This window comes from Arachis hypogaea, chromosome 19, assembly GCF_003086295.3.
Source record: "Arachis hypogaea cultivar Tifrunner chromosome 19, arahy.Tifrunner.gnm2.J5K5, whole genome shotgun sequence".
Classification (NCBI taxonomy): Eukaryota; Viridiplantae; Streptophyta; class Magnoliopsida; order Fabales; family Fabaceae; genus Arachis; species Arachis hypogaea.
The window spans coordinates 25750997-25762383 of NC_092054.1; positions in this window are offsets into that span (position 1 = coordinate 25750997).

Genomic DNA, 11387 nt, shown 5'->3' on the forward strand with positions numbered 1-11387 from the left:
AGGGTGTTACACTTTTGATCACCTATCATCAATTAACAAATGCATCAAAGCTACGCTAAAATCATGAAACTTCTTCTTATCCTTGACATATAAGCAATTATAGCACAAAACCTCATGAAAATGCATCAATTTACTCATGGTTGATTGAATCCAAGTACACATGAATTTCTATCCAAATGGCTTACTTGTAACTCAAGAAAGTGCATAAAACCTAATGAAACAAGTGAAAAATTACTTGAAAAACTAGCATAAGATGACTTGTCATCACCTACTTGTCAAATATTATCCTTTGATCACCGCCTTCTAGAGGGCGGTGGACTTTCGACGAGTTAGGCCTCTCTGGGCCCTTACTGTGGACTTCCGACTTCCTTCGGGAGAAGTCGACCTGTAGGTTAGGCCATCTTAAGAGGTCGGAGCTTTGGTTTCTTAAGCCTAGATCTTGTGCTCGGGAGGGGTATGAACACTTTCCAAACTTATCTTAAATGAAAAATAGGTCCGTGAAGTTTACGCCGTTCAAAGAACGGATGAAAAATGATTTTTAACAAAAAAATTATGTGCGTCGGAAGTTTGGTATGTAAAATGAAATTCTGCAATATCTAACAGATTTTTAGCATTTTGGGAAGCTCGCGTACGTGAGTGTACACGCGATGCAGCCGTTTGGTTTGGCCAGACGTGCTCGCGTACGTGGGAGTATGCTGCGTACATGATATGGTAAAAATTTATATGCTCGCGTACGCGGGCACATGCACGCGATGCAAGCAAACCATTTGGACCAAGGAGACTCGCGTACACGGACAGGTGTCGCGTACGTGAGTTGGGAAAAATCACACTTCTGCATACGTGGGACATGGTTCGCGTACGCGGGGCCGTTTTTTTCAGCAACTCGAGTTTTGTGATTTAAACGTGATTTTGAACCTCTAAACCTCTATTTTTACTCTCTAAGACCCTAGAATTGAGTTCTAATGATAGTGAAGGGAGTTGAACTAAGAAGGTGAGGTAACACGGAAGTGAAAAAAGTTTGAGATATGATGATTTATGATTGAGAAGTGCGAAAGTGCTATATAATTGATGAATTTTGGCCATAATGATATTGAATGAATGAATATGATAATTGAGACATGATTGAGGAATGATTGATGATGCGTATGTGTATATTTTCTCTCTGTTTGTAAAGTGTGTCGGACACTATATTCCATGAGTGTATCGGGAACTATATCCCAAGAGCATGGCAGGCGCTATATCCCAAGAGTGTGGGAGCACTTTACCCTGGGAAGTGTGTCGGGCACTATATCCCATGAGTGTGGCGGGCACTATATCCCAAGAGCGTGACAGGAATTATATCCTAAGAGTGTGAGAACATTTTATCCCAGAAAATACGACGGGCACTATATCCCATGAGTGTGACGGGCACTATACCCCGAGAGTGTGATGGGCACTATATCCCAAGAGTGTGGAGGCATGTCAGAGAGACAATATTCAGATTAGCTACCAGGTGTATCAGGTTCTGGCTAAGTAACCGACACGTGAGCTCATGGCCAGTAGAAAAGGCATACATCATATGCATTTGTTTGTTTTGTTTGAGTTTACATTACTTGGGTTTGCCTATTTGTATATCTATGCTTACTTGCTATATGATTTTCTTACTGTAATTGCATTCTATCTGTGTTTTCTTTGTTTGCATTGTTTGTCTGTGTAACTGAGAGGCCCTTTGTCTGGCGAAGGAGTGACGAGGGCTGTTCTACTAGAGTTCTGGAAGGTTGGAGGAAGGCGAAAAACTTAGGGAATAAGTTAGATTTAAGTTAATGTTGAGTTAGAACTTAGAGCCTTAGACCACTACCCTGCTTATGGTTTTCAATTGTAATCTCTAAGTTTTAAATCTGAGTGTCGAAGTTTTAGGACTGCTTCTGGCTTTTCCGAGACCTTATATATTATGTATGTGGGCACCACTACCACGCTGAGAACCTCCGATTCTCATTCTATACAGTGTTGTTATTTTTCAGATGCAGGTCGAGAGGCACCTCGTTAGGCGTCTAGATTTACTTTGCAGCAAAGTGGGACTTTTGGATGTGGTATTTTGCTATGTTTAGATATATTTATATGTATAGAACTCTCCCTGTATATATGTTTTACTTTTGTGCCTCAAAGAGGCTTTTGATGGAGACATATGGTCTGTTTTGAGTATTTTGGATCTTGGGATTGTATATACTTATGTAAATATTCTCCGACCAGCCTTAGCTTCGGAGGTTGAGCCTGGAACTTGAATATTTTGTATCCTTGACACTCCACTCTTATTATACACACTACAAGATTCTTACTAATTGATGGAGGTTTTATAGTGGAGGTTTTTAAAAACCTCCCCAACATTATCTATTTGTGACAATTTACAAAACTCCCAGAAATAAAATCTCAGTATTTTAAAGGCCCAAATAAACTCTCAAAGCCCATAGTAAAGATGCAAACAAGGGCCAGCTTCGAGTAAGCACTTTGAGTGAGATGGAGAGTGAGCAAGACCTAATCGAAACCGTCGCCGTCGCCATCGCCGTCGCCGTGCCGTTGCTACCGCCACTGCCACCGCCACCGCTACAGCCATTCATCTCCTTGATGCTAGCACCAATGCCACCACGTGCTTCGACAATCTATTTTCCCGTTGTCTCTTCTATCGATGCGTCTCCTTAGGTCGCGACACGGTAACTTTTGAAGAACCCATGCCTTCGAACCCCGCCAGCGGCGAAGAAAGCGATGAAAAGCAAAGCTTCTCCTCCAAAAACAAATTCTCTTCCCGCAATTCTTCTTCCAAGTATGATTTCGTTAAGGTCCATTTTGAAACCTCAATTTCAATATAGATATCAAAAATTTTCTTCATTGCATGAATGCACATAATCAATCATTTTGGAATCTGTTTTCTATTCAGTTTCAATTGGTTTATTTGCTTCTATAGTGCGAATATCGATTCCGTTGTGTTTTATGCTTATAGGTGAAGGTGCGGTTAGGTGATAATGCGGATCACTACTATATTCTATTCAGATTTTTGCTCAGTAGGATGCTAACTGTAACCAATGTATGAAAATCCACTCTTCAATTGTTCATTCTGCTTATGAGTTACTTTAGATGGATATGATTGAGATTGGATTGTGTTGAAAAGTGTTGTGCTTGCCCTTATAGACTGGATTTAATGCTACAATGTGAATTCGATTTGGTTAGTATCATTTGTGATTTGCTTGTTGGTTGCAGATTCCAAATCATGTAGCTATTAAAATTGCTCTTGAACTGAAGAAGCTGCTCATTGACAATAGCCTTCTAGATGTGTATGAATTATTCGGTAACTATTTTAGTGGGTGGATTCCAGAGTGGATAGGCCAAAAGAAAAACCTGCGATTTCTTGATTTCTCTCAAAACTTGTTCTACGAAACCATTCCTTCAAATTTAGGTGACATCATTAGAATGACTAGATATTGGCAAAAATTCATTTCTCTGTCTTTCTAATATCATCCACTGTATTCTAATGATACTAATCTTTGTTGCTGGTGGTAACTTTCTGCTTTTGGTAGGGAAATGGCCAGTGCTGGTTTATCTGGAACTCTTTCGTCCGGAATTAGAAATTTGAGCCATCTCCGAACATTGTGAGTGTCTCTCTTATTCTCTACATAAATTGCCTATACTTTTCAAACTTAATGGTGAATTGTGGTGTATTGTTGACTCAGCAGTATCTGAAAGATGCCTTGTTTATTATGCTTTTTGTTCATAAATAGTCATAATAACCTTCCACTAATTTTTAATAGATGCCAAACAATGGTAGGAGAAAAATAAGTAGTCATAAAATACAATGAACTTATTTTATCATGTGACTAAGCGAGTTTTTTCATTGCTGAACTTAGCTTATTGTAGAACAATCAGTTATCTGGTCCTATCCCGGCTGAGATAGGCAAGTTGTCAGAGCTTCAAACTCTAGACCTTTCCAGTAACCAGTTTGATAGAGAAATTCCTAGTTCTTTGGGCTTATTGTCTCAACTAAGTTACTTATGAGTGTGTCTTAACAAATAGATAGATGATGATGTTATTTTAACCCTGTTCTTTTTGTTTTTTAATTTTATTCATTAGCGTTTCTCTAATTCCATGGTTCCTAATTCAATCATGCTAAGCTTTTCAGGTGGCTCAGCAAAAATATCTGGACAGATCCCTCCACTTGTTGCTAACTTGACAGGTCTTTCATTATTGTATGTCCTCTATTCCTCTATGAAACTTTGTAATACCTTTACCTCCTCAATCAGTCAAGTACAATACCATAACCTTATATTGTTTGTAGGGACTTGTCATTTAATAATCTCAGTAGTCCCACTCCAAAAATTTTGGCTAAAAGTTACAGGTGAGTTCTTTAATTATATTAGATTTTTTTGCCTAGATATGCAACAGCTAAATTCTGATTATCCTATTAAAAAGAAGAAACACTTGTAGCACTTTTGTTTTTTTTTTTTTCTAATTTTCTTTAATCATGCATTAATTGACACTATACTTTTATCATAGTATTTCAGGAAATAACTTCCTTTGTACATCTCCTTCTGAACATTGTATGGACATTTCAAAACCACTAAACGGTAATACATTTAACTTTTTATTTTTTTAAACCCTAATAATCAGTGGACTGTGTTACAGATAATGATTCAATTACAGATACAGGATCATCTCAAAAAGTCAAGAGTCATCACCAAAGGGTGATTTCTGTTGTTGTTGACACCGAACAATTACTATTTTCTTAGGTTGCAAGTTACTCCACTTCAAATATATATATAGAATTTCATGTTTCTAGATACATGATACTAATATTATATATTTGTCATTGTAAGGAAATATTTATACTAACAAATAATATTTGTATTTATATTATTTGTCATTGTTTGTTTGTGTGGTACTTTGTGATTACTTTGAAGGTTGAAGCAAGGACTATTTGATATTGTGCCATTTCTTGGTCTTGATGAAAGGCAACTTTATCAAGGGTAGTAAAATAAGAAGATGTTATTGGTTTTTTAGATCTCATTTGTTACTTTTGTGGCTCCTAATGAATACTAGATTTACTTTTGTGGCTTCATGTTTGGTTTCTATCCTTTTTAACTCTCATTTTTCTTTTCTTCTTATATAGCTCTCTGAACTTTAAAGAAAATTGGCTATATTGATGACTATAACACAAGAAATCATTGCCACTGAGCTTAAATTATTAATTTTTTTAGTATTTTTATATATAAACAGGTCTAGCTAAGGGTGTTGCTATTGGAATATCTATAGCTGGAACAAGTGGGGTTCTGCCATTATTAATTTGTGCTTGTGTTAGATATTTCCAGAAGAAGGAAGAAGAAAAAATTAAATTGCCAACAGAAGATTTTATATCAAGTTCAACCCAAGATGGTAACTGTATTTTATTGAAATTCTAGGCTTCTTAATCTACTATTTGTTTCTTTCTAGTTGATTAAGTTATATTAACTATGACACAATGTTAAAATGTTCAATGAATTAATTATGTTGTGATAATGAATTCATAATAATAACACTTTTTGTTTCTTTCTTCCTTATCCTTGTAAAGCATCTAGCAGTGGTGAATATGAAACTTCAGGATCGACAGCTGCTAGTGCTTCTGGCCTTCTGGCAATTATGGCGGCAAAATCGGTGGAATTCTCTTATCAAGAACTATCCAAGGCTACAAATAACTTCAGCTCTGATAACAAAACTGGTCAGGGTGGATTCGGAGCTGTTTATTTTGCAGAATTGAGAGGCCAAGTAAGAACAAGCCAATTATATATTTAACAATGTTATATAATCTTCCGGAATTAAAAAGAAAAATAAATTATCTTTAACCATTTAGTTCTTTATCTGTTCTATGCAGAAAGCAGCAATTAAGAAGATGGATGTTCAAGCATCAACAGAGTTTCTTTCAGAGTTAAAGGTCTTAACACATATTCATCACTTGAATCTGGTAACTACTTTCTTCTACACACAAAAGGTCGAGTTTCTATGGCATTCAGTGAATCTCAACTTGACTCTGAACAATTTAGGTGCATTTGAATGGATATTGCGTTGAGGGATCTCTTTCCTTGTGTATGAATACATTGAAAATGGAAACTTAGGCCAATATTTGCATGGTACAGGTGAGATCACATTCATATTTTCATGTCATAACATAATATTATGTACCAAAATTAGGCATGTTTATGATCTTATGCTCTTAAGTACCAAATTTAATATTTAATCTTTGTTATCATACTAGTGACAATGTTGGTAACATGATTCCAGGGAGAGAACCTTTGGCATGGTCAACAAAAGTGCAAATTGCTCTGGATTCAGCAAGAGGACTTGAATATATACATGAACACACTGTTCTTGTTTATATCCACAATGAAATGAAACCTGCTAACATATTGATATATAAAAACTTTCGTGGAAAGGTTAGTTTATTATAATATTCTTGGCAATAATCATTATTTTGTAATTTTTGTTTTTCTTTTTTCTGATGGGACTAATATTAAAACTGTCTAATAAAGTTCTGGAAATTCACCAGGTTGCAGATTTTGGGCTAACTAAACTTAGGGAAGTTAGAAGCTCTTTATTACTTCATACTCGTCTTGTGGGAACATTTGAGACTTTTATGTAATTAATTAGATGATATTATTGAAGTTGTTTTATTTTACTTTTTAAAAAAAAACGGTAATAGTTATGTAGAACAATACCATATGCAATTATGTTTGGAACTATTGATATTGAGATTTTTTTTATATATAGAGTTATGTCTTACATTGAGGAATTATGTTATAAAAGATTTAATTTTTAAATTTTTATATTAGAAAATAAATTTCTAATTTGAGAGTATGTAAATGAGATGAGATTCATGAATGATTTGAAATTAAAAAGGAATAAATAATTATAGAATTTGTGGAGGTTTGAAAATCTCGCAAAATAGTTAATTTTTGTTAAATTAAAAAATCAATTTGTGGAGGTTTTAAACTACCACAAAAAGTGATTTAAAACTGCCACAAAATTCTAATATAAAACCCCCCACTAAACATATATAAAACCTCCACTGAATAGATTGTGGAGGTTTTTAGAAACTCCCACAAAAGACCTCGTGGCACCTCAAATTATGGGGGTTTTAGAAACTCCCACAAACCATTTGGTGGGGGTTATAAACCTCCACAAATAAGAGAAAAAACTGCCACAAATAAATAAAAACCTTGTAGTGACATATGTATCTTTACTTTTCTTCATACGCAAGTTTCCGTTTACGTGAGCATTGTGCTTCTTGTTTTGTGATTTTTGTTTAATCTTTCCTTCAAAGGCTCCTCGGTATAAATTCCTTTCAACTATTATTATATATATATATATTTATTTTAGAGGTTGTAATACCACACCACCTCTGCTTTACGACTTAAGCGTAAAGCTCTGTGTGGTAGGGTGTTACACTCACTGCCACCTTTACCTTAGTAGCGGTAGCCTTCCTCTCTCCCTCCTTTCCCTTAAGTCCCCACCCTCTCTTCTTCCCTTTTTTCCTCCCCTTCCCACCTTCTCCTTCATCTCCTCTTCCCCCTCCCTTTCTCTCCCTTGCCTGTTAGATCTTTTCTGCTTTTGTTTCGATAGTTCACCACCTATTTCTCTCTTTTTTTCCCTCCCCTACTTCATATTCTCCTTTCTTTCCCTTTTTTTCTTCCTTCTTCCTTCTTCTAATTTCAATTTAAGTGTCCAGTCTTATTTTGGAGATCTAGCTTTCAATACCTCTAATGATTAATGCTCTCTCCTTTTATGGTGTCCTTTTTTATGAGCGTTTTGGTTGTACTAGTATAGGATCTTAAGATATGAGAAAAAGATAGTTAGAAGAAAATTTTTTGTCCATAAAAATATTTACAGACCAAAAAATATCTTTAGATCTACATTCAAGAAAAGACAAAATATGCAAAATATTCAACCAAGTTATAACACATCTTTGTAATTAAACATTATGTCTCCTCCCAATTTATAGTTTAACATAAAAAAAATATTTGTCTTCATTTTTAGTTATAATGTAACACCCTAACTACCAAAGTTCACACTTCCGGCTGCGCGACTCTGATAGCTCGGACATTACGACGACACTTATACTACTTAATACTAAAATATGAGCCTGTTTGAAACTTTAAACCGCAATACCGCTCCCAAAGATACTTTTGTTCGATAACGTACATCCATAAATACCATACAACTTACAAAAACTCATAAAGGGTACATACATATATACACTTATATACATAGATAATATTATAAACATTATCCAATACAATTCCTATCCCTCTTACAGAATATATCAAGATAAAGGCGAGGGTACAATAAACCATAACTAAAACAATACAGAGCATCACAACAACAATTAAATAAGCTCTTCGTAACTTCTGCGCCCACATCCTGAAAGGGGAAAAATGTAGGGGGGTGAGAACATCATCCTCGAAAGGGTTCTCAGTAGAGGGTTTTTAGGAATTACTGTAATAGGATACATGAAGATAATCGCACCAGTGATTCATGACCGTCTTATGCCTCTTTTCAAAAACAACGGTTTACAATGAAAGTAAAGTCGGAAATCTTTTCAAAAAGAAGAACCGTTCAATTCTCAAAAACTCAAAAGCCTTTCAAAACGGTTTATCTAAGCGAAACCAAAATAGCCTTTCATATTTTATTCCAAACCAGAAACACAAGACCGAAATCAACCATCAGTTCATCTCATTCCAACCACGGCCCTAGGCCCAAACAATCCAACCAACAACCAATCACCACAATCCAACAGAGTCCCAGATGCAAACACAGATAGGAAGTTCAAGCACAAACAAACAGTTATTACAAGTAGAACAGTTAGCAATTAATCACATAGGCAAACCAAGTATAATATGCACACCCAACCAATGTCACACAAATGCATATGATGCATGCCTGTCCCTAGTGGCTGATGATATCATCTGTCGGTTATAGAGCCAACCCGACAAGTCCTGGTAGCTAACCATTGGACTGTCCCTCTGTCGTGCATCCCCAACTCGAGTTATACTCATCATAAACTTGATCCATATCCATCACCCTCACTGGTGAATATTTATGGGGGCGAGCTCATCCGGGCCTTTCACAGTGCCCGGCCACACTTACGACATAGGGTCAACAGAGTATCAAGTCTCGACCTGGAGCACGTGGTGGCTAGCCACTGCTACTACCCAGGGAAACTCGTATCTCAGATAGTGGAAGTGCAACATTCACATTTATCAATGATTCAGCATAAACATGCATTCAATCTCATCCATGGATCAACATCCATCTCAGCCATCCGGCTCACGGTTCAGTCCAGAACCAGCCAATATTCATATCATACACAGCCATTCTGGCTCACGGTTCAATCCAAAACCAACCAATATGTATAATCATACACAGCCATTCTGGCTCACAACAAAACAGCACTTCCACCATTCAACATCGTTAAATTCATAAAGTCGGCATTTAAGCCATAAATCATTTTCTCAATTCATTTCACTTTGAAATCGAGTTTCAACTCTTTTCAGCCTTGGCTTTAAAGATCTCATTTCTCAAATCATCTCAGGCTCATAAGCCACTTTTACTCAAGGTAAATTCCCCTTTGAAAACAATGCCACTCTCGGCATCCTCTTTCCAAACTTCCATAACCATGGCAAGTTAAAGATTTATTTTGAAACATTCAAAATCATCCATTCAACAATGGGATTTTATAACAAAGTTTCTCGGCAGAGTCCCAAGTCTTTAGGGGAGAATAACATATCTCATTTCGCCAAATTAATTTAAAATCATTAAAATATTGGCTTTCTGATTTGAGTAAGAAAATAGGATCTAAGCCAAACCGAGTCACGTAATCTTTACTTCTTTCAAAACCATTTCCTTTACTTAAACAAAACCGGCTTCAATTCCATAATTAAATCTGAAGCGTTTCAAACTGATAAGAGAATCATTTTTGTTGTGTTAAACTAGAGTTCAAAAGATACTTTGAATCTTATTTAAAACGTCAAAATAATGAGGCTCATCAATCGAAATCCAATTCCTTTTAAAATCACGAAAACTCTCCCAAGGGACAATCTTTGTGTTTAATAGAGAAAAACATAAACCCGTTTTACCTTTTAAAACAGCCTCAAAGCAAAATTCTCTTTCGAATGACTTGTACCCAAAGACATACTGTTCTTCTTGGAAAATAAGGAGAAATCATGATTCTCTTTTCAATAATTCTTTCAAAGCATAACTTCATTGCTTTCTTAATTGTTCTAAGTAAAGGTAATAAAAGAAGCCATAATTTCACAATCCTCAAAATAGATAGGAAAGGCATTAAACTCAACATTCCCCAATTAACATTTCAAATAAGGACTCGGATTCTATAGAAATTTCGGCAGCACCTCCCCTAAAACTTGGACTTTTGCCACCCGGTTCGGGTCCCAACTAAACCGTTTCTCATTCCTTTTCAACAGCTCAAAACCAGAAATCAATTCAAAAGCAAGCTAAATCCAACAGTCGCCTCAGTGGCATATCTCAAGGAAGCCATTTCAAAAATCAACTCAATATCAACCGATTTAACTCATTTCTAAAGCTCTAAAGAATCGGTTCAGCAATAAATCATTTATCAAAACCAAATCAATTAAAGCAACCCAGGCTGAATTTCAAGAGTATTCTATCTTTCACATCATCAAAATAATTGACTCAATTCAAACCAATCTTCAACGGATTAAACTCATTTCAAATCTTTAAAGAATCAACTTCAAACATTACATTTCACAAGCCACACAACAATTCGGCCAAACCAACATCCATAGTCATTCGAGTCAATCAAATAATACATAAGGCAGATACAATCACCAAATACACAATATCTCACATCAGTACCCATATGTAATAATTCCAATAATAAACTATAGTTTTTGGAAAGCGCCCCTACCTCAAAACGCAATTCCATAATCCAAACGCCTCATCAAGCCCGTTTCCGCCTCAACTCAAAATCACCGGCAACCAAAACCTCGGCTCTACTTGTTACAAAATCAGAAACAGCTACAAGCGGCATAAGCAAACCGGATTCTAACTCCTAACACAATAATACCGCAAGACCTTAATATACATAACAAGACATTAACGCGGAGGTTTCGAAACGTAAAATACTCACTGAATTAACAAAACAGCCGCAGCTCCATATCAACCTGGTAGCGGCTGCGTCAGCCGCCTCAAGCGGCAGCGGCAATATAAGACTCCGACAACCGCGACTGCACAACAACGTCATGACGATAAAGACCCATGAATAGAAAGGAATGAAGACCAAATGCAAGGACCCTTACCGGCAGTGGTTTTCCGGTGGCTAAGCTGCATTCTCCGGCAGCAGAAACGGCAAAAGC